The sequence below is a fragment of the Nipponia nippon genome, unplaced genomic scaffold, assembly GCF_047370975.1.
Source record: "Nipponia nippon isolate SJK-2023a ecotype South Korea unplaced genomic scaffold, ASM4737097v1 scaffold_5, whole genome shotgun sequence".
Lineage (NCBI taxonomy): Eukaryota > Metazoa > Chordata > Aves > Pelecaniformes > Threskiornithidae > Nipponia > Nipponia nippon.
In genome coordinates this window covers 89723730-89748365 of record NW_028262369.1, presented here as the reverse complement: position 1 = coordinate 89748365, position 24636 = coordinate 89723730, and the positions used below count along the sequence as shown (strand labels likewise).

Sequence of the window (24636 nt, the reverse complement as noted above, 5' to 3'; positions counted from 1 at the left end):
CTGGTGACTCCACAGCCCTGTAGGCCATCCCAGGGTTTTGTGACCTTTGCTATTAGAAAGACAGAAAAATACTTAACCTAAAGCTTCTTTGCTGCAATTTGCATCTTATGTACCTCCCATGGGCAGGGAAAACAGCTTTTTCCACTTGTCTGTGCAATGGCCTCTTACATATTTGAAGACTCTCATCATGTTTCCCCTTTAGCATTCTCCTTGGAAACAAGTGCAGTTTATTTAAGCCTTTTTGGTCATATTTTCTTTCCTTATCATTCTTACTGTCCTTTCTGACTGGACCATGTCTCTCCTGAGCTTAATGCCCCAAACCAGACCTAATACTTCTAGCTCAACGCTTAACAACGCTGTGTAGACTTAATGGAAATGTTTCCTTTGTGTTTTACAAGGTGTAAGCCAGTTCATACATAACAGCATGATATGCACAGCAGTTCATATCCAGCTTGTGAACAACCCTACTGCCCTACTAAACCACCTTCTGGAATATTGCTGTCCTGTAGCTCAGCCGTACATTCAGTGCAGGTCCTTTCCTCTGTCCTTATGGAGCTAAGCTCCATCTTCTCCAGCCTACTCCTAGACTATCAAGAGGCGGCTGCACCTGAACCTGGACCCCAGCCATTCTCGCACCCATCTCCAGCTTAGTGCAATCTGAAAATTATAGCAGTCTTCATCCTCCAGCTGAAACACTGAATTGTCTGGTACAAGTCCTGAGCAATTCCATTCAAGGCATCCCTATACTTTGAAAGAAAATCAGTCATAACTACTTTCAAGAAAGGTTTACTAATTAGCTTTGCATTGGCCTTAGGGAAATTTCATCTAGTCCAATTCTCATCTTAAGAGAAAGGCACGTGAGAAAACTACTTACCAACAGCTTTACCTTCTTGCCTTTCCCTGCCAAGAACCCCCCACCTGAAGCTGTTCCTTAGCCATTTTTCATTTGTAAGGTATGTTAGCACTTTGCCTTTCCTCCTAAATGTGTAACTTCATGCAGATGCAATGAACTTCCTTGGCCGTTATGTTGTCCATTCATCTAGCTTCTTTGAAAGTCTCTGAAGTTTCTTTAGTCCCCTCTGAGGCCTGGTTAACTAAATAAATTCATACCTATGTTTTCTATCCATCATATCCCAGTTTAGCATTCATTTTTTCCCAAGCTGTACTATAACAAACAACATGAAATGGATTTAGGAAGGAAGGTTGAGGCCTTTGCTGTTAAGCTGATGCCCTGAGGAAAAGTGACCACCTAACCCTCCTCTCTGCTTTCTGTCCCTTGGACAAATTCTGACATCATAAATTGTCAAATATATTTTGGAAGACAAAGTAAACTTATGGTTTTCTTTATTTCTTACCCTACCAATACAATCAATAATTCTAAGAGATTAGTGAGATCTGATTTTCATTTACAAAACCTTACTTTCCATAACATGATCTTCCAAATGTTTTGAAAGGCCATTTTGACCGATTTGCAGGTAAAGATGTGTTGCTGCAGTTTTGCTGGCAGCCCAGTTATTTCAGCTTCTGACAGTCATGGATATGCTCAATGTGATTTGGAAAATGGCTAATAGCCTGTCTTGTTCCAACATTTTCTTATTATTCTGATGCAATTTTTGAGAGTGCTACCAGAGGAGACCAGCAAAGGGAGGGCAACTCTGTCATGTTTTTGATGACGAGACTGCAAAACCCTAGACCCCTCTTTTTTTTTTTTCCTGTGTCGGGCAAGACACAGAACTTACAATTCCAACCTTTTAAGGCTTTTTTACTTCTTCTCTTCAAGAATCTTTCCCCGTTTGGTCTTCAAGGTCTGTTTGTGCCCTTCTCCTTTTCCCCTTCTTCACTGCCAACTGAAATTTGAGATTTTCCTTTTGACTGGCTTTCATAGATTCACATTTCCATACTCTGTCAACTTTGCTATTGGCTCAAATAATGTATGGAAACTTCCCATTTAGTGTAATGGCTTGATCCTTGTCACCCTGGGAATGTGCATGCTCTTGGGCTTCGTTGTTTTTAGCAGTATCCATCTCATGTCCAAAAAGTGGGGGGTTTTTTGTTTGGTTTTGGGTGTTTTTTTTTTTTAAGTTTTCCTGTTTGAACTTTTGGTGAATAAATATCACTCTCCCATCATTATCACTGCATCACAGCTTGGTATCCTACCTGCTCTTTGAATCTTTTGAGTCTCGCTTTTAATCAGGTAAATGTTAGATTTGTGAAGAGGTGTGAATCTGAATTTAAAAGACAGTAGTTACTTTAGACAAACTCTCAGCGCGTATTAGGTGGTGTGATGCAGCCTACAGCCCTTTAATGTAAACTAAGAGTACTGACACAAAGTACATACGAAGTAGTTGGTTAGTCTGCACCGAGTAACCTCCCCAAACGGACAAGCCTTTAGCTAACAGTTCAGCTAATGCTATCTTTTGAGTTAGATCCACTGTAATGCTTCAAACTAAAGAACTCGGCTGCAGTGGGACGCTTGGGAAAGATTAAGATGAATTAAGCAAAGGTGTGACATTAAATTGCATTAGTTAAAGCCCACCAAATCCCTGTGTGGATGCTCTCTCTTTTACAGATAAAATATCCCTAGTTTCCTTTACATTTAATTCTGAAAGGCTTAATTCTAAAATGTTCACGCTAGGGCTTAAGGCCCTCTTTCCCATCTTCAGTTAATTCAACTTAAATGTCTTAGGTAGACAGCCAATCTAAGTTAAGAGTGGATGGTTTTCTGCTCTGCTTATAACTTGTGTTTCAAGGCAGAGAAATTGGTTCTCTAAATTCTGCCTCATTGTGTCATTTGACAATTTATGTTAGGCAGAGTACTACATTATCATCATTTTTGTTGCTTTTTCTGCCTATTAGGCATCTCAGCATGGGACATTAAACATCCTCTTTTCTTTTAATCTGGAGATTTATAATGCTAATTTTATAGGAATGTCATCTGGGACCAAGTCAAACACACTACAGATATCTGAATGTCTTCCGTCTACACTAAACCATCTTGACTGACGCTGACTTGCTATCTTTCTTTTTTTCAGACAGGTATGTCTCTCATCAAACCATTACTTTTCCTTTTCTCTGGGATTTTTGCTATGTCTTCAGCTCAACTTTTAAAGCACTTCAAGCTGCTGTATAATTGTAAAATAAATGAATGAGTCAAGTCAGGTGTGTTCGTGGCATTAGAAACTAATCTGATATGAAGACTTCTTCAGGGCTCAGGTGGAAGCAGAACAGCGTTCTCCTCTAAATAGATTTGGGAGCAGAAAATATTTCAGGAATAAGGAAAAGAGCCAGGTGACTTGCATGCACCCTCTCCTTCCGACCAATATCTTCCATAATTATTTTTGTTTACAAGCATCAGGTGCTATTTTGCAACATACCGTATCATCACATTTCTCTGCATTAGTTAACGTCAGGACAAGCATACCGTACAACCGTGTGATGGACAGCATGGTGATTGCTTCCTGATCTGCTAGCAGCATAGGGCAGTGCAGACTCAATTGAGTCGGGCTTACGTGGGATCATGAATTGGAAGCCTGCTATTAAAAAAAATAATTAAAACACAAATTCAGTCATGGATGCTGAAATGAAGAGGAGCAATTTAGAGACGTGAGTGGATGCTCAGACAATGGACTCATTTAATTTTCCGCACTGAATATTTGCGTTAGTTCAAGCCCTGGTGAAATATCTGAATTGAAAAAAATCGATGGAAGGAGGGTTTCTAACTTTCAATAGCAAGCGCTCCCTGATTATATCCACTGTTGAAATGTCAGGCATTCATCTAGGCATTTCTGAAGCATCATTTGTTGTATCACTGGCACAAACTAGTATTAACCAGGGCTACAGCAGCCTTACTGGTCCAAGGAAGGAGGGGAGGAGAGAAACCGAAGAAGGCATTTAGTTCTCTTTCTGATTCTGTATCTGACAGCTCCATTTAATTCAATGGGATATTTGCATTTTTGAAGCTACACATGTGCTTGGCTCTGTTGCAGAGCAGGGAACGAGACATAAATCTGCAAGGAAGACTAAGCAGTGTTTATCTGTCTCCACTTGTGTGGCGACAAGCCATTTACAGTAAACCAGTTTATATTCACTTCTTTATCCTGGGTTTAGTCCCAATGATGATTACTGTTCCTTTATGCAGTCGTGATTTGGTAGCCATTTTTGCCAAAGGGGTTTCCAGGCAAATTTGCAGGTGATGCCCAGCATGTAGACTGGTGAGACAGACAGACACTACAGCTTAAACTTTCACGTTAGAAGAATAACTCAAGTGGGTGGGGGAGAACACATCTGTTATCTCTGAAAGTCAAGTTAATCGCATCCTGCACCAAAGTTATTAACTTCAATTGTTTGATGATTGCACAAGCACAGAAAAGGCTGGTTTAGCATTGGTTGGGAAGATGAATTGTGTATTTCCACACCTTAACACCCCATGCTTTCTCTTGGATTTACCTTCCTTTTGAACTTTCTGTTTGCAAATATCTTTTTTGAAGAAGATAAAGAATTTTCAGGCAGTGTTCCCTATCTATAAATTACTGACATAAACTCTTCACTGATTAAAGTCTTTGAGATTTAGCGTAGTAATAAAATACTCAGTAAAAATACTGATACCTGACATGCAGATTGCTTTTCACACTTCCTTTGGCCTGATCCTGTAACCACATACAGACGTGACTAGTTCAACAGAATTTTTTAATTCTAGAAAAGCCATTTGTGTGTGTTCGAAGGAACAAGACTATTAAGCTCAGGTTAGATGAATTCAGACAAATATGAAAGCATAACTTTAAGAGTTAGGCTAAGTGCCCATCTTGAAAACCCACCTAACCGGTGGACTTCTCTCTTCAATTCCCAGACGGGATCTTACCAGAGCAGCTGCTGAAGTTACTGGCTTGATGCAGAAATTCCTGAACGAAATCCTTCAGTTTGTCATGCAGGAGTTCAAATGAGGTGGTTCCGCTTGTTATACAGTTACTTCTGAAGCCACTTCCTGTTTAAGACCTTTTAACACACACACACACACACATATATATTCTCCAACGATTCCCCAAAGCCGCTCTTTTTAATATACGGCCTACTTGTGCTTCCTATTTTTCATGTTTTCTAGATTTATACAAAAAAGGGAAGAAAAAAAAAAAAGTGCCTTTTACTTTCCACTAGTTAGCCCTCCTAAAAAAAGGAAACTGAAACGTACTCTGCTCCACACTGTGCACACATTGCCTTTTAGAGGATTTCTCATGGGTGGGCCACTTCTGGAATTCAGAAGGGAGAGGGAAAACTATATTAAAGACTATTAAATTTTTCCCTAGGGAAAAGCAGAGTTTGTCTGCTATTTACAGAGAGGCATAAGGAAAAAAAAAAATATAGGTCAAAATGCAAGTGCTCCTTTAAGCTTCTCAAGCTACTGACTTTATTCTTTTTCTAGTTTGTTATGTCGAAACACTAATATTAATAAATAAACACAGCAGTATTAAATGTGTGTCAAAACACTAATACAAACAATGTCAGTGCTGTGGCTGTGTGGCTTGGTGAGGAACTACCATCATTTGAAAATACAGGTGGCAAAGAGGCAAAGGTCCAAGGTCTGACGTGCCCCTTTCCTACCCCTGCCTCGGTGCGGGGGACTTCCAGATGAACAAAGCACTGTAAGATTCTCACTGAACTTAATTTGTAGGTGCTCAGTTCCTCCTAAAACAACAACAGAAAACTCCACCCTAACCCAAACCGACATTTGAAAACTGGAGCATGTCTTGATTAAGGTCATAGAAGAATGGTAGGGGAGTAATGAACAGAACCCAAATATGCTGAGTCTTACTTCTTTGCATTAAATACAAGACAGTCTTTCTTCTTCATATTACACTGTTAATTGCCAAACAAAATTTTTTGAAAAGCAGGTTCCAATTGATGTGTCCTTGGAGAAAGACTTGTGCTCACCCTGCAGAAAGCTTTAATTCCTCAGTGTATTTTAACATAAGGTTTTAGTGCTGAGCTTCCTGACTCAGACTTAATGAAATTCAAAAGATTTTTTTTTGACAGGTAAAAATGAATAGAGTCACCAAATTAATTGTCTTTGAGGGGGGGGGGAATCAAAGTTGCATAAATGCACATCTTCCCTCACTTTCTAAAACTCTATTTTTGGAAAAGTTTCCCATTTTATTCAGCAAGCAGGTTAATAACACTTCTTGTATGCATGTAAAACTGTAGATGACTGCATGAAATGTAGCCACATTTTATTAACTCCTTCCTCTGTTCATACAGCCTGAGTACTCAGGGCAATTATTTTGAAATACATGCATTGCACAAAGTCGGGGCAGACCTTCAAACTAGGTCTTAATGTCATTAATATATTCTTCTTAATGCAATATATTAGACTGTAACTGGATGGCACAATCTATGACCTGCATAAGGATGCAGAACCTTATTGATGCACCTCGTTAAAAGAACCAGAAACCCTACATAAAGCTGACTCACCAGGCAGATGCGTCTTAATTCTAACAGTACTTGAACGAAGGGCATAAGCCTTGTCGCGGAGACAGGGTGATCCTATAGGACAACCTGGGAATAACTAAGCTTGTAGCAAAAAGCTTTGGGCTGCTCCTGATTGAATGACTCACAAAGCGAAGCCCGATGAAGCTGGTAAATTTTACCCAATACAGCTTATGCAGATTTTGGCTTCAATCCAGCAGAGCACTTAAGTACATGCTTAATTATAAGCAAGCGACATAAAGCAATTTAGTTAAGCACGTGTTTAAGTGCGTTGCTGGGCTAAAGACTATTTAGAGAAACGTGGAAAAGTTGGTAACCCCTAAAAGAGATGAAGCTGAGAGATGCAAGTGAGACCAAGACACAGCCAAAGTTGCCAGGGCAGTTTGGGTGGAGAGCTGTTCCAAGGAACCTGCGGGCTTTAAGAAGATTTGGCCTCTAGCAATTCTCCAAACTGTTTACCATGTGGGGCCACGGAGGACATCGCGATCATGGAGGCTACAGCACAGAAAACTCATCTCAGGCCTTCTTGATGGACTCGGAGGCCCCGGGAGCCCCACAGCCACCACCCCCGTGTGCACGGCAGTGGCCTGGGGTCTCCCGCCGCCTCCTGCACCGGGCCCGCACCCCTCCGCCCCAGAAGGCCCCGAGAGAAGTGGGGTGCATCGGGAGAGGGGCACCGGGCTCTGTGGGGGGATCGGGGTTCACCTCAGCCTCCTCCCCGCCACCGACCGCGGCCCTGCCAGCCCCCTCTCCCCCCACAGCCCGTATTGGAAACGAAGCCCCCGAAACGGGCACCCCCAGCCCCTCCGGCAGCGCCATCCCCTCGCCCGAGGCCTGGCCTCCCCGCCCGGCCGAAGGGCCCTTCCCGCCCCACCTCCCCTCAGGGCCGGCACGGGGCAGCGCTCGGCCGGGCCCGCCCGGCGGGGCTTCCCACGGCCGCGCCGGCCTCCTGACCCGCGCATAACCCGGGCCGCCGGCACCGCCCGCCCCGGCCCCGGCTTCGGCCCCGGCTCCAGCTTCGGCCCCGGCTCCAGCCCCGGCCCCGGCGGGAGGCCCGGCCCGGCTCCCCTCTCCTTCTCCTCCTCGCTTCGCCGCGCCGCCGACCCGCCGCGCCCGGGCGCCCGCCGGTCCTCCGGGCGTGTTTCCCATGCTGCACCGCGGCGCGGCGGCGCTCTGGCCGGGCTGTCGCTGTCACCGCCAGGAGGAGGCTGAGGGAAGGCGCCGCTCGCCCCGCCGGAGCAGGAAGAAGCCGCCGCCGCCAACTTCCCCTCGGCCTCCCCTCCCCCGCCGCCGCCGCCTCCCCTCCCCCGTGCCCCGCCGCCGCCCCGCCATGCCCGGGGCCGCGGCACGGGCACTCTGAGCCGCCGCCGCCGCGCCCCGGCCCGGCCCGCCTTCTCTTCGCAGCTCTGCGGCCGGTAAGTGCCGGCGGGCGGGAGCGGGAGCTGGCCGGGTCCGGCCGGGCCCGCCCGCTCGCCGCCGCCGCGGCGGGAGGTGCGCGGAGGGAGGGAGGGAGGGAGGAGGAGAGGGAAGGGAGGAAGGGAAGGGGGGGCCGCGGCTCGGCGCGGCGCGGCGCGGCCCGGCGCGTCCCGCCCGCCCGCCCGCCCGCCCCGCATGGGCCGCGCTTGGCCCCGCCGGCGGAGAGGCCGGCGAGCGGGGGATGAGGAGGGAGGCGGCGGGCGCCCTCAGCCCCCGCTCCCCGCCGGGCCGGGGGCCGCCGGCAGCTCCCTTCCGCTCCCCCCGGCCGGCGGCGGGGCTTCCCCGGCGGAGCCGGCCCCCAGCGCGGCGGGCCGGGAGCCGCGGGGCCAAGCAGGCCTCGGCGGGGAGGTGGGGATGGGGCCGGCGCTGCCAGCGGGGCCGTCTGACAGACGGACAGACAAAGAGCCGCGGACGGACGGACAGGCGTGCAGGCAGCGCGTCCCCCCCGGCCGCGTCCTGCCGGGCGGCCGTATCCTCCCGCTGCCCGCCTCTCCATTGTTCCTGGTGTAAGATAGGTGAAGCGTGCCGACTTGTGAAAATTTATTTCATCTGATTTCATTTTTTTGCATAACCTTCTGCGAGTCTCCTCTCAGCTGCTCGGAGGAAGCGTTTGCGAGGGACCTCTCTCCAGCCTCGGGAGCTGCTAACAAGTGCCGGGCTGGAAGCGGTCGGGAGGGCAGCGGGGAGCAGTAGGAGTTGAGGAGAAATTAGTTGGGCTTTAAGCACTTTCACTCTTCATCGTCTTTCCTCCCCCCCGTTCCTGCCAAACCTCAGCTGGGATGTCCGTGGTGATGTCTGTATTAAGCTGGCACATAAAAAGGGAAGACATCTATGTTGCAAATGTAAATAATCTCTCTGATCGCTTCGTTTTCGTAAACTGTTCGGAGCAGCTGCGAGGGCTTTTGCACAATGATAAAAAAACTAGATATGTAAAATCCAGCGATCACAGCTTTAGTCTTGCTTTAAAAGTCCACCTGGAGCATGACCTGTATCTCTGCCTGCATACATGTGACATTCTGGTCCAAGAAGTTTTAGGTGGGAGAGATGTCTTGTTTCTGATAAGCATCATCTTCGCTGTTGGTACAAGACATATGACAGAGGACTATGTTTTTTTTCTCTTGAATAGGATCTCAGTTGCTTTGTTTATTTGCTGTACTTATTCGCAGATTTCGGTCATACTTTACAAGCTTGCTAGGAATATGTACCTGGGCCTGTCATGCTTAAACATTTTGGAGTGCCCGTATCAGATTTCGGCCTTGTAAGTGATACAACTTTTGCAGTCATTCTCCATGAGTTTGGTGATGCATGCCTTGTGAAGGAAAGAGGGGGAAAAATAGTGCTAACCTGTATCAATTTTTGAAGGCGTTCTTATGCTGTACTCAGAATCAGACTAGCTGAACTGATGGGCCGACCTAGACTTAAAATCTATTCTGCTATGTAAAAAGTTTGCATACCTTTAGGCAGCGTTCGTTTTTCAGTGGTCTGGTGTTTGGAATCAGTGCACGCGTCCAGTGACAGCTGTCACCTGCAGAAGCTTTGGCTGTGCTGGGAAGCTCCAGAGCTCACGAGGCCTGCTTTCCGGTGGATCTCATGGGATCTGCAGACTCCTTGTACAGGGTGCAGTCAGATTCATAGCAGAGGCAGGCAAACCCCGTGATTAAGGAAAACTCTACAAAATTAATTTTTCAATTGCATGATTTCCTGAAAACAGTTGTCATGGCCTTTCTTGATGAATACTTAGCTGAATGTACGTGTGTATTCAGTTTCCAAAAGTGTTTTCTTTGTAGTTGTTTCTGGATACCTGCATGCCCCTCTTCCCCAAATATCCATGTAGTTAGTCAGTGAGCTCATGTAGCTGAATGAAGCTAAAAAAGATGAGGCTGACCTCTTGTATTTAGCTGCCATGTGCACATGTACTTTTTCTGTCTTCGCTCCTCAGGCTAAGGCCTGAGAGAACAGATGTATATGTAACCTATGTTTCTGTTACTGTCCTTCTTGTCCATATGTGTTTAATTTCTACTGTATTGCAAACGTATTCTATTTATGGAAAATGCCTAATATAATGGATTATGAAATCAAATCATAAGTAGGTAAGTAGCTACTTGAAGAACCACAATGGTTAAAAAAAAATTGGAAGAAAAATTACTCAGAATGTGAACAGTTATAGCACAGGCTAAATTGTTCCTTCACCTGAAGGAACACATCTGTAATATTATTATGTGGCTTCTCAAAAGATGGCTTTCACTCTCAGTTCAGTGTATACAAGTTTACTGGTATTAGGATTTGAAGCTCTGTGGAGCGTGCATGTATTCTAGAGAGAGTTGGCGTTGTAAAACCACTGAAGTTGGAAGTTCTTACTTCCAGCTGAGAACTTCTGTGTACCAGTAGTGTTAGAGTTGAACTATGAGAATACTAAGAATGCATTACTCTAGTGAAATATGGTGATGGTACATCTAAAACAGTTTAGCTCACTTCTAGATGGGTTCTTTGCACCACAGGTTCGATAATGTAAATTTGCAAATAGTGAAGTTCAGGGTATCGGTTGTTAGTGTACGGATTTAGGTAAAACATTTTAAAATTTAGTAATGGGGAGGAAGGGTTTGATGTATTCTAGTATTTTGGGGAAAAGCAGAGTGGGATTGTCTTCTGTATCTGCTGCTAGAAATTTGCGGTGTTTTTTGTGACTAGGATCTTTGTAGAGTCTTCCTCTGGTGAGGACTGCTAGGTGGGCTGTTGTCCCATTGTAAATATTACAAATGGAGAGCTGTATGGAGCAGCTTGATGGAGTGGGTCTTAATCTATGAAAACCACTTTAATTATTTAGCATAATTTGGGATTAAGTTTGATTTAATTTTGGCTTTAATATAAAATACATTTTTCTGTGTGAATAACAAAAGTTAAATGAGAAATAGTAATGTTGGTACAACGTCTGTGATAAACAAACATACTGCTATTGCTCTGGAGACCCTAAACACAAAACTGAGGTGTCCAGCTTTCTTGTCCAAACTTAAGAATATCTTTTATATTAAATGAATGGGATGAGGAATGAAAAGTAAATGCCATTGGAAATATTTTTTACTTTGAAGGCTCTTAAGTGGATCTAAGAGAGAAATAGATATGCTTTATTTTTAAAAAGTACTTTTTGTGCCTTTGCCTGGCATTTTAATGGTAGCTGCCTTTCAAACCAGCATCATTTATGATGAAATAGACTCAAGCCTTCAGCTTGCAGTCTGATCTGCATAACTGGATGTTTAAAGACAAATGAAGACCCACAAAGTCTCCATGGATGTAAGTAGTCATGGGTGTCTGCTTCTATCAGGTTGCAGGGCTTATGTGAAGCATCAATACTGTGATTAACTTGCACTTTAATTTGTTTGGTTTTTTTGACAGAAATACTTTTGGGAAAATAGCATTTCCTGGAGTACTGAGATTCATGGATTTTGTTTTGTTTTCCACTTCTGTGTACTAGACTCTATGCAGAAATCCTTGAACTAGTATTGAGTTTATGCATTTAACTTACTGGTTTTTAAGAGCTGAGACATAGCTATTGACAGGATATGTCAGCTAAATACAGGCATTGGCTATAATACATAGCTATATGCCAAGCACAGACTTCTAACAAAAGAAAATCCATTCAGGTTTTCGTGAGATTTATTTTCATTTACACAAATGCTGTTAGTTACTTTATTTCAGTACTTTCCAGTGAAGTTAAAAACACAACTCCATCTGTTTAGCTCATTAGTACTCTATATACATTTTAAATATACATTTTTTTCTTCATCTACGTAGAACAGAATATTTTGTATATCAGCAATAATGCTGTAAACTATGCAAATGGCATAGGTTTAACCTATTTAAATTACAAATTATCATACAAATTAAAATACAATAACATATGTGAGTATTTCAATATTATAAGTGATTGTCTTCCCTTGACTGCATGTAGAGATATTTTTCATATATCATTCAGATATTCAGCATGTTGGATAAAATATCTGGAAAAATCTGTAATATGTTCTCACAGAACTTGATTATAAGTGTGCCGTAAGGGGGAATTCAGTGTCTTTTAGAAAGACCGTGGAAAACACAACATGCAAAAGGGTTAGAATCTCCTAGTGCCTTCTTCCGTACTGTCAGAGTTTTATTTTGGGAGATAATACAGAGACTGATGCTGCTTTCACTCAGAAATATTTTTTAGTGTATTATGATATTACCAGTGTGTTAATGTATTCAAGGCTATGATGTCAAGAGGTAATGGTGCGAATACTGTAATATAGTTAATGTATTACTAATTTATATTATTTCATGATTTCACTGTGCTTTGGAAAACAGCAAGACACAGCTCTTTAATGGGCTGTATATATATTGGCCTGATCCTGCAATTGGTACACTCTACTGGCATATTAGTATTACAATATCTGCATCTTGTCACAGTGCAGAAAACTCTAAGACAGTACTGTCTAATTCTTCCCTTATGACTAGGATGACATTTTTATAAGCGCAGAATTAAACAGTCTGATGATAAAATGAAATCTGTGTGGGAAGAAGTTCCAACCTGCAAACAGCAGTAGGGTATAATTTATGAACAGCCTATCAAATATAAACTGTCTAGATCTCTTGTACTGGGGGGAAAAAAATCAAACCAAAAATCAAGGTGCCTGTAAAATGTCTGTAAAACAAAATAATTTCTTGATGTAACAAATTATATTACTAATGCGTAAAGCTGTTGTGATATCTATGTAAGTGAGCTCGGATATGAGGCTGATAAGTCTTCTGCTCTGAAATTGTTTCAAATGGCGGCTACATTCATAAAGTAAAAAGATGTCCATTCAGAAAATTTTCGACAAGTATCTTAATGTTTTTGTAATAATTTCCCATAAAGTCTGTATTAACTTTTACTACTTATGTACCCCAAAATGGATATAAAAGACATCATTAAAAAGGTTTACAATGCCAGTAACATCATGATCAGGTCACGTTAGCTTAGTGCAAGAGGTGAAGTCAGAAATATTGATGCTGGCCAGATTTGATACAGTCATATGTTCACGAGCAGTGTTTAAGAAAAGGGAAACAAATGTCTTTTTACACTCTGTGAATTTTAACCTCTACATGATTGCCCTGAAAATTTGTCAGATTTCTTTTTTTCTTTCATTGGGATTAGATTTGAAACAAGAAAGTGGTGATACACTCCTAAAAAGTATGTGCGCACGTGTATGTATGTATGTATATGTAAAACACTTGCAGCAGGTATTTATGATGATGTCTGGCCTAAAGCTCTAGTCATCGAATATGAGAGATGTTCAGCATAAGGTGAAGTTTGTTTTGCCAAACAGTAAGCAGCATGTTACATGACTTAGCTGCCTGGGATGTAGCTGTGTTTTGTAGTTTACTGGGAAGGGGCAAAGCACGTAAGTAATTGTAAATTCACCGGCTTTCTGCAGGCTTCCTTTGGTAGTGAAAACTATTTCGTCTTGCTTTCAACAAGTGAATCTGTAGTATTGCATTGCAAACATTCTTAAGTTTTGTAAAAGAAGGGGAGAGGGAGCAAAATGAATATTAAAGTCAAGGAATCAGTACGTTTCATGGGATCCATGGATGATTTTTTAGTCTGTAAGCATTATAACAGTCAGTATTTCCAAATGCAGTGGATGATTTCAGAGTTTTTCAAATAGGAGCACTCTAAAGCAAATTATCATCTCGGTTGCTGACCTCCTGAAGTATGATTCTCCCCTGTTTTTGACCACATACACAGTGGTTCCTAACATAAGTCACTGTTATATGTGAGTCTCTGTCAGACGAAATATATGTGAGATGGATGACAATTGTCAGGCCTTTAAGTTGGGTCATTTACAGCACTGAGCATTTCTAGATACAACAGTAACTATATAAATAAGTTTATGAAATCCTCTCATTTTGTGTCCTTAAAGTTTCTTTTAACAAAGGAGTTTTTCATGAAAGATTGGTAAACTCAACCGACTCCCTTTTTGCTAAAGTAATCTTACACTTCTTACCTTGAAGAAAATTTTTGTAATGACCACAGTAGGTCAAGTGCAGAGGGAGGTGGTCAGTCCTCAGGGTACCAGGATGTGATACAATTATTTTAGACCTCAATCACTTGCAGGTTTTCTAGGAGTGTCCCTGGAATATTGGTTTTCAACTTACGTTTTGACCTTATAACCATTTTTGTTGGTAGAATCTAGTGTGAAGGTGCGCTGCATGAATATTGCTTTAACAATATCAAACAAAACCGAATCGTTCATATGGGAGAAAGACTGCCGTCATCCCTCAAGAAGGAAAGCTTTATTAGGCTGCTGCTCTCAGGAGCTTCCTCTGTCACTGGTGAACCTGACAATTATACTTTGTGATGAATTTTCATCAGAGTCAGCAAAAAGATGTATAAGTTATGTGATTGTCTTCTGGGGATCAGGAAAGCTTGTATTGTTAGGGGCTGTAAGGAAGTAAGGGAAAGCTACTTGGCTTTAATGTTGCCTTTTCCTTATAGAGATTATGAAGTTTTCTTTTTAAATGACTTGTAGAAAAGAATTTTTATGTATTTAAAATGTATTTAAAATGTATTTAAAATGTATTTAAAATGTATTTTTTATGATCACAAATTATTTATACCCAACATGACATTAAGGGGACTGGGAGGGGGAATAAAATAGAGTTTATAGGAAAGGAGCACACAGAGGATGATCATCCAGTTGTCATAGTACATTGCTTGAATATGTAGAATAGGTGGCAATTTGTAGACAAAACCAGTGGGCCTGTTGTCTTAATCTGTCAGCTAAAAGTAGATCAGGCAAACCAGGCATGTTCAGGCTTTTCTGGTGCCTGTTAGGAACCTATACTCCCTGTTATATACGCCATATTGGATCAAATATAAGGCAGCTTTAAGTGTGAGTTTACTATCACTTTTCAAGGAAGAGCAATGTAAAAGGACAAACTGACAGAAAACCTAATCTCTCAGTTCTTTGCATGACCTTGCAGTTTATTGTCTAGTGAGCCTTTGTGTCATCCCCGGCTTACATTTCTTATAGGTCACAGGACAGGCGTGGGGCTTTCCACGGTTGTGGTGGTGATGAGAGTATGGCTGCATATCTAGAAAGCATGTGATCTGTGGTAGTTATGTGTTACATGCCTAAAATTTGCTGTAAGATTGGGCAACTCTTCATTTCCCATCTTCGGCTGGGCACAAGTTCAGGAAAGTGGTCGCGGCTCTGGTGCTTGCATCTTGGGTGCCTGAAATTGTCGTCCTGTCACCTATGGGACACATCTGTGCATTGAGGGAACCTGGGTGACTGCAGCTGCGTCGGCGGTTGAGGACTTGAGACTCTTAACATGGTTGGATGAGAAAATGGTATCAGGAAAGCCGTCCATAAACACAGGGCATGCTGGGTTTTTCTTTTACCAGAATCCTGTAAGAATATTTTCTTTACAGGTTGGCTTCCTGCTTGCTTAGTAGTATGGATTGTATTGAATGTATTTCACTAAGGCTTGGCTTCAACGTGAAGTTATTTGGCTATGGGTTCTCAGAAATTTCAGACCTGTTTGGGATGGCAGCTCTTAATTGTTGGCCTGTGAGTTAGTGGCATCAAGAACTTTCAAGATTTTTGTTCCTAATAATTATAAGCGTTATTATAAACATGAATCATATCTTTTGATCAATCTGAATTTCTGCTTTAGTGTATTCTAGCACTTAATTAGCAAGAATTAGCTGCAGGGTACCAAAGTCATTGAGGTAGAATCCAATTCCACAATCTTTTTACTCAAGAGGGCACAATCCTGAGAAGTCTGAGTTTTAATTTTTGGATTATTTTCAATGTCAGTTAATGGGCCAGGATATCTACGTTACTGTTGCTCTTATAAAATGGCTTCTAGACAGCTCATGTTTTGGCTTGCCTTGATGAGAAAATGGGCTTAAGTGCTTTAAAATTGTTTGAGAAACGTAAAACTGTAATGAGGAGTAATCACCATGGGGTATGTGACAGAAGTCAGCGGGTTTCCTTGTTCATGCCGTTCTCAGAGTACAAGGTGAAGAGTTACCTGAAGTTCTTGTTGGGGTTGTGGATAGTCTTTTGTAGAGGATCTGCTGCAGAAGCACATTGGATTTAGTAGTTACTTGATTTGACCTTTTTGTTCCTTTGGAGTGAGGATCAGCCAGATTAAGAGGCTGATTTACAATTCTGGAATTTTATGTAAGCGGGATAGAAATAGTTCTTAGTTGATTTAGTCTGACCACAAACGTTGGTTATCAGTAGGGAGATGGTGGATTTGTTGCAACAATGTGGAAAAAAATTCCTAACTGTACAGAAGAGTACTCTTAAAAAACTTCTTTGTTGTCTTGGCAAATTTACATGGTCTGTAACATGCTTGTGTTCCAAGAGGGGGTTTTGAGAAAGTGACCTAGTTGCTCACTTCCATGAATTTAGAGTTTATTTCTACTCCTTCTCCCTCTGGCTGATTTCATACTATCTTTAAATACTAACATGTGTCCGTTTATGTGCTGACTCTTCCTATTCTTGATGAAGATGCTTGATACTGTTCTGATGCTGTTGTAACAGAGCGCTGGTTAGGCCACAACAGCCCTTGATTCCACTGATGAAAATTGCTCCGTGGTGCCCAGTTCATAACTGTTGAATACTTTGAAGAACAGTGATAGATTTTTTTTTTTTTTTCTGTCCACTGTTGGTCAGTGGTCTCCCTAATGGAGCATCGCAAGATCCTCTGCTCCTTGCTTTTCGTCATGCATTAAAGAAAGGGCTACCACCAGAACGTACTGTCTGAGATTCTCCTTCTAACGATACCTAAATCATTGTCACTTCATTGTTTTTATGTTCTTACACAGCTGCCATCTCTGAAGGGTCCTAACACCTTATGGAAGTGTCTTGTGCATTATGATGAGTAGCTGTCACCTGTGATTCTTTTTCTTTCCTCAGGGGTTTATTACATGGGCTTATTTTTCCATCAGCTGTGTTATGTGTGTGTTGCCTTGTGTTTATGTTAGCAAAGTGAAGCAGATATTTATGTGCTTGAAGTAGTTTATTTTCTATGCTTCATGTTTAGTTTTGTAATTTTTAGTTGCTAGGTGTTGTAGAATAGGTCCTTGAAAGGCTTTCCTTTTTATTGTAGGTAGGGTAGACCTATGGTGTTTGAGGAGTGGAGTGAAGCAGTCAAGTGAGATAGATGTCTTCGAGCTTTAGGAAGGGCTCTTTCAGATCTTCTGGTCCAGACCACTGGTGGCTTTGAAAGATGTCCACTGAAGATAGCACCGTGGTGTTGGAAAAACAATATAGAAAGCACAGGATTTGCTTGGTCTGCCTGCAGTGAATCTTTTACTGAAGAGGTATTCATTCTATCATGTTTTGGACTAATTGGATTTTTTGAGGTTACTGTTCCATGTGTAGGTGAAGGGTATGTTTGAAACACAGCTGAAATGCAATAAATATACATTAAAAACAAAGTTGTGCTGGGATATGATGCTGCCTCCTCAGCAGGTTTAAATGGGAAAATGTTCCTTGCTGGTACCACTGTGTGAAAAGTTGGTCTACAGAGAGCCAAGGATGTTTCTCAGAATGTGTTTCTAGATGTTACACAGAACGTAATCTTACCCTGAATAAGTTTACCCTAATGAAATTAGGGGAAAAAAGTGTACTTGGCTGATGTCCTAAAATTGAAATTGCAACTTAGGGGAATGGTTCCTGTATTCTACACCACATGCATTGCCCTCACAGCCTGAGAGCCTGTGTTGAAATAATGCTTTCAAATAGTGAAGTAAGACCTAGAAATACTGGCTGTGCTCTATAAGATCTGTTTTGTATCCGTTATCCATGTCCTTCTCACCTATGATTTAGATTACTGTTGGTATTTTCCTGAAAGTTTTCCATATGCTGTCATGTATGTAAATGAGGGATGTCTTCCAGAATCTGAGACTGTGTTTGCTGCTAACTTCAAATCTTTTGGATCAAAACCTTCTTGATTATACTTCTGTTAGCTTATTATCCAATGTTATTTAGTCTACATGGGCATATTAAGTAATTGGCTTGAATTTTTCTGTAATGACTATTTTTCTTTAATGCATGTACACAGCCTTTTACAAAACAATGAAGCTGAAGTAAAGATATTACAGGCAAGAAAAGCATGCTCTTAAAAGAACAGTTTTAGGTAGAAGTCAAGCATGCAAACGTTAAAATTGCAGCATTGAGCTTTACCTATGCCACCTTAATTTTGTCATCCTAAGTGTATGTACATCACTATATTACTAATATATTGTACCTTAATATTATATTGTAGTCTTTCATGATACATGAACATGCTATTCCCCCCCCCCCCCGCAGAAGCCCCTGCCTTTTTGAACGTACAGGATCCATGCTGCTCATTGAATAAGCAGCTGCTCTGTAATTTGCTTTCTTCTCGTTGCATAACGTGTGTTCTCTTACTGTGCTCTGCTTAATCCTGCTCTGAAGGCGGAATGAATATATTTCTTTGTGAAATTGCTGTAATGGTTATCAGTAGGTTTGTGAGGCCTTCATAGACAGTTCCTACTGCTCTCTTCACACCTAAATCCCAGGTGGGTCATTGCCCCTGTTTTGGAGACAAGGAAGTGGAAATATGGGGCAGGGAATGATTTATAAAGATAACAATTTGCCCAACAGCAGTGGCAGAGCTGAGAAAAGAAGCCAAATCTCTTACAGTTCTGTTACAACATCGTGGTGGTAACCAGTGTTTCAGTCTTACTATCACGCTTACGTTTCCTTGATGACAGTCCTACATCTGTGTGCCCCCATTCCTCCAGTGATTCTCCACCAAAGTGGCTACTCTGTGTTAGTTGGAAACCTACTGGTTGGGCTTTCTGATCAGTGATTAGGTCCCAGGAGAGGCCAGACCCCTCTTGCCCACCTTCTCGCAGTAGCTACCTGAGTAACTGATGTGGGCTTACCTTTCCATCTTACGTGTGCCACCTTCTCCGCTCAGGAGCTCTGCTGGCCGCAGGAACAGGAGCACTGAAAACTGGTTAGCTCACCCTTGTGACCTATATTGAACATTGCTTATTCTTAAGAGTATTTCACTATGCCTTAGGGAAAGGAAATGGATATTTCTTATTTTATGTCCGGAGAACTGATGCCTGCGAGTAAGATGAAATCTGTGTTTGGTATGGATGTCCATTGAGCTCTTTAAGAGCTTTATTTTAAAAAAAAATAATATACAGCATTGCATCCATCTTTGTATTTTCAAAGTGTTGCTGTCATTGATTTAATTGCAGCCTTGAGTACTCAGCATTTAGGGTAAATCTGACCCAAATGTGTCAGGATAAGCACCCAGAAAATGAGGAAAGCATAATTATTGGTCACCTATTTAAAAAAAAAAAAAAAAAAAAAAAAAAAAGAAAAAAGAAAAGGTTTGGTAGAAATGGCTTGTGTAGAATTGTGTAAGATCTCTGGCAGGATCAAGGATAGGATCCTATGTTGCAGGGTAGCATTCAGCTGCTTAAATGATCGTGACTTTCTTTTCCTGCTGTCCGTGTCTTGTTTATACATATTTCAGCCCTTGCAACAAATGGAGCAAGGATGTCATGAACTATCTCACTAGTTTCACCTGTTTCTATGGAACAGATCCATCCAGTGTGCCGAAGGAAATGACGCTTTGTAGAAAAAGATATATATATATATATATATATAAAAAATATATCTTATGTATCTCATGTATATAATCTTTTAATTAAAAAAATTAATCTATTAATTAAAAAAAAATTATCACAGTGCCAATAGGCTAGAGAGGCAAATTATGATGAACCAAGGTACCTTAATTGTGGTATCCGTGACTTCTGTCTGTTTGCATGCGTCTTCTTGTATTCGCCCAGGGCTTTTTGTGTATAATGTGTTAAGGATTTTTAAAAAGCAGTCTGGAAAGAAACAACAGGAATTCTGTTATACATACATCTATACAGACCTATGCCATTTGGGCCAGTAGGGTAACTGATAGCAACAGCAGGTTGTCATCTTCTGTAAAACACCGCTAGCACAGTGCTAGTGATGAGAAGAGATGCTTCACAAATACTTGCAGATAGTAGAGGAGTGGTGAGACCCAAGGAATTTAATGGCTTGTAAAAAAAAAAAAAAATCACAGTTTTTAAAAAGCAACATATTTTTCTTTTCCGTTTATTTTCAAGGTGAAATTATATGAGATGGGCTGAGACAGTTAGGCTGCGAATGCTGAACAGGGAAGGGCCCACTGCTGCACCCTGTTTTGAGCTGCTTCTGACACACTGTCTTTATGGCAAATACAGTCAGTGAGTTAACCTGGCAGAAAACTAATAACTAAAAAAAAAAAAAATTTGCCAGGCTGGCGGACTGCATAAACCAGTATGTATTTATATGAGCACCAGAGCAGGCACAAAAGGTAGGGTGGACTCTCACAGAGAGGAGGAGGGAGCAGGATTGCCCCTTTCAGTGACAGCTGTTAGATTGGCTCAGCTATGTCATATAACTGCACTGTTATCAAAATCAAATGAAAAAACATTTGATACTTTAGCTGAAGTATTTTTACAAAGATTCAGCTTGAGGCATGCGTGTGATACGTGAAATTTCACAAAATTTTAACCAGTTGGACTGAAGTTACAAACTACTGAAAGTACTTAGCAGATGAGGGCTAGCCTTAGTTATGTGTAGTGCTTTCTTTTCTGCATCTAAATTTCATCTGAAGTCTCTGGAGTGAGCGCTTTGGAGTGCCAGAGTTTCATAGTGTAGGGGTAGAATTCTGCTTTGTTCTTTTGGGGTTAACTGTACAGTGGTAGAAATTCCCATATAAATTCTCAACATAACTATTTTCTCGTAGTTTATAATTTAGTGCCACAAAATCAGTGGGCTTTTTTTTCCAGATAAGAAGTAACATCGCCTATGATTTTTTAAATATTTAAAGTATGTCGCTACACTGGTGACATCCCTGTGGATTTTGACATGTAACTGTGACTTTGTCGTTAACAAAACCCAAAGCTTTCCAATACGCATGTTTGATATTAGATTACGGTTATGCTGGTGATGATCTAATACTGATTTTAGGATAAGCAAGGTGGCAAAGATGTTCATGCATGGATAATTTTGTGCACAATAAGTACATTTTCTGTGAGTAATACTGTTGATTGTAATAGGACTATTGACAGCTCAATATGAGTGTAAATCTTTGTGGGATCAGGCCCTGTACTAGCATGTGTTCAGCAACATGGAACATTCAGAAATAACTGTGCAACAAGTCTTAAGAGTGCTTGTATCATATGTTACATTTTACAATGTGTTAATTTTATGATCTGTGAACCTTTTCACAATGATTTATGTTTGATTAGTTTCTTTTTGCAAGTCAACACATTTTAATTCATTCTTATAAACACTTGTGTGTTAATTTCAAAATCTTTCTTTTGGCTATGTCTTATTTTTCTGAGTGGGCAGAAGAGATAATTTTATTTAATGTTCTTTATTTAGAACCATTAAGTAGGGTATTATTTTTTACTTTCCAGGCTTCTGCAGTATATTAAAAATTGAACTTTTGATATTGTGAAAGCTAGCTGTGTTTCCTTTTATATTGGACTATGTCCATATTTTAATAGTGCAAATAAATATCTTTTCCGATGTGAAAATACTCAACATGTTTCATGGTCTGATAGAGTTTTTAAGTGGACGCTAGGAACCTGCCAAGTTCTAATTTTTCTTTCATTTGGAGAGAATTGCATTGATGGCAGTTTTATTCATGGTAATGCTTAAACATAACATGAATTATGCACTTGTAGTTTTAAATATGCTATTAGGCCATGTTGCGCTCTCTTTCTTCATTAGCATTAGGAATTGCAGAATTATTTGTGACTTTTATACTTCCTCTTAGGAAGAAAGCTTTGAGAACGTAGATGTACATTTTTCCCCCGATCTAAATTTGGCGTAGCTTTTGGGTATGTCTGCGTGGCAGCTGTAACTCCTTCGTTTGTGTGTATACATTGCATTTGCGGAGCAGTTTCACAATACTCTTTAATCTAATCTAACCGCTGACCGCCGCTGAAAGAAGCGGTCCTTTTCCCTCCTTCTGCTTCTCCACTTGTCTATCTCCTGTACACCCTGTCTGCACGGTCCCACTGATCCAAAGGAAAGCTGATGGCTTTTCTGGTGGGTACATTTTTGTCCGACTCCCTTGCACAGTGCACAGGGCTGTGCTCAACTCAGGAAAGTCTAACGAGGGGAGAGGTGCGGGGCACTACCCCTCTGGGCAGGTAGCCCATGTATCGGATTGCTTCTTGCAGCTGTATCATGGAGCGTTGGGTTGACTTTTTCTAAATAAGAAAACACAACAAATATCTGATTGGAATGGCCTTTTGGTTGTTTGTTTCCCTATCTGAATTTCATAATGGATTTATCTTCGCTTTCTGATAGACGAATGTGAACCTCTCTTGGCTTGGTAGCAGTCTAGTGGGGTCTCAGTTGTAGTTGCTTTTTACAGGAGTTTGTCTACTTAGTCTACTTAGAAAGGTTTTATTAGCAGTGCCAGCAAAACTGCTCTGATTATATAACGATTGGCTTTTTTAGTTTAGCTTAAACCTTTCCAAAGTGAATTACACTAAATAGGGAAGGAAAAAAACCCCCACAATTCTGTACTAGAATAAGAATGGTTACTTAGGGAGTTTTGTAGATTTATGTACGTTATATTCATTTAAGTTTACAGTTTAGCACAAGTCATTGTAGTATGACCGTAGAGGTGAGCTATAAGAAGCAATAATATGGTTAGGGGTTTCCATAGATTGCCTTTAATTTTCTTGTATACACATTTTGTGCTAGTAGCCTTTATACAGTTTGTTGTTCAGTCCCAGCATGCACGCATTCTTCCAAAGGCTGTTGTGGAAGCAAGGATGTGTTGGGAATGTGCTGGCGTACATCTCCTGTAGCTTCGGGTATTTGTTCATTAGGAAATTTGCCTTGTCTTGTCTTAAATGAAAACACACTTCCCAAAATCTGGAACTAAAGTAATGTCATCGGGCTATTTCCAGTGTAAGGTTACCCTGAAACCATTTAATACCTTGAATTGAGCTCAGCCTCAGCTTTTGTGAGGGGAATCTCGGAGGTAGATGTTTTCGTCAGAACAGTATCGAGTTGCTAAAGGCATGTTAGAATTGCTCTCGTGCATCCTGGCTCTTGCGTTTGGGTTGTTGAATCTTAGAAAATACGGTCAAAGGGAGTTTATGGCTATATATGGAAGTAATATTTCTATCTCAAGTCTTTGTTAGAATCCTTCAGAAGGAGCTAAGGTTTAACCCAGGAAAATAATTAAATTGTAACAAACTTTATTTTCCTGTCTTCCTTAACCTTCCTTCATTCTGTTTTGCCTTGGAAAAACAGGGAGAAGTTAATATAGGAAAGAAGTGGAGTGGGATATGGACATAGAAAGTAGCAAATCCTGCTTTTTAATGCTTAAAAAAAAAAGAAGTCTTGAAACAACAAAGGCTTTTGCAGGAAAATGTTTACAAATAGAAAAAGTCCATCTTAAAAAACAGAGCAAAAACATTAAATTAGTTCTGTTCTACAAATAGATATTAAAATGCAGATGATTTGCATCTTTTGCCTGTTATTAATCCTTAAGCATATTTTCTTTTTTCATCTCTCATAGATCATCTTTTAAATCCTAACTACAGAAACTCCACCCAGTACTGCATATATGAATTTCATTTTTAGTACCAGAACTAGAACCCAATTAGTATCTCTGGGTGCTTGCTCGTTATTAAATCATGCTTTACTACTTGCTTAAGAAAAGAAGGGAGAAGACAGAATAACCCTTACCCACCATCAGTCGAAGTGGAGAAAAAGAGCTGGACCGTGTGTGGTACTCTGGTAGCTAACAGGTTTTGCCACTTTCCTTCAGGGTCTCTGTTCAGCTTTACTTCATAGCAGCCACCATCCCAGCAGACTTTTAAAAATCCGTTAATGTTTTCTTTTGATTGTATTTTAATTTTTGATTCTGAATTGGAAAGGTCGTCACACTTTTCACTTAGCATGTTTTTGTTTAAATGGCTGTTTCTTTAATTAGGAATATTGTCTTTACCACTTAGCCCTCCAACTTACTGCACCAGTAATCTTTGGAAAAACTGATGTCAGGGTTACTGAAATGAATAGTTCTGAAGTACTGCCGTAGGGTTTGGCGTAGCAGCAGTTTTTGAAATGAAGCAACATGGTTCACTGGCCGTGGATGTTTTGCAAGCAGCTGTGGAGCCCTGTGTGAGAAGAGAAGGTGCTGGGATGATCTGGGAGACCTTTTCTGTGCAGTCCTTCCCCTGTCCCTTTCTCCTCCTCCAAAATGTGTGCACACCCAGTGAAAGGCTTTGCCTAGAGTAAAGGTTTGGAGAACCTCTGCCAAGCAAAATGGATACTTCAGAGATTTTGTTGACTGCTTTTTTTTCCTCTCAGTCTATAGAGAAACTATATATTCAAAGAAAAATCCTATGATTATTTGGTGAAGCTTAATAAAAGTTCTGAAATTCCATGGAAAACATCTCTGCAATAAGGATAACAATGTTTTATGCCAAGAAATGTGCTTGTGTGTGTTAGTATGTCGTTTGCATTATTGTAGCTTCCCTCAAGATAATCTCAAAAGAAGTTGATCTTTATTTCACAGATGCATCTTGCACTTAAAATTTTTATTTAATCTTTGCACGCT

At 41.1% G+C, this 24636-nt stretch overlaps 1 protein-coding gene across 4 annotated transcripts in view; it reads left to right on the top strand.

The window, feature by feature from the left end:
• Positions 1-7504: 7504 nt before the first annotated feature.
• The window catches only part of ZNF148 (zinc finger protein 148), a 38803-nt gene continuing 21671 nt past the window's right edge, over positions 7505-24636 (top strand). The window contains exon 1 of one of the 4 annotated variants that reach the window (XM_087732602.1): positions 7505-7892. The gene's annotated coding sequence lies outside the window, so the exon portion shown is untranslated. The remainder of the gene's footprint in view (positions 7893-24636) is intronic. The other 3 variants (XM_087732600.1, XM_087732598.1, XM_087732601.1) reach the window with 3 other exon arrangements.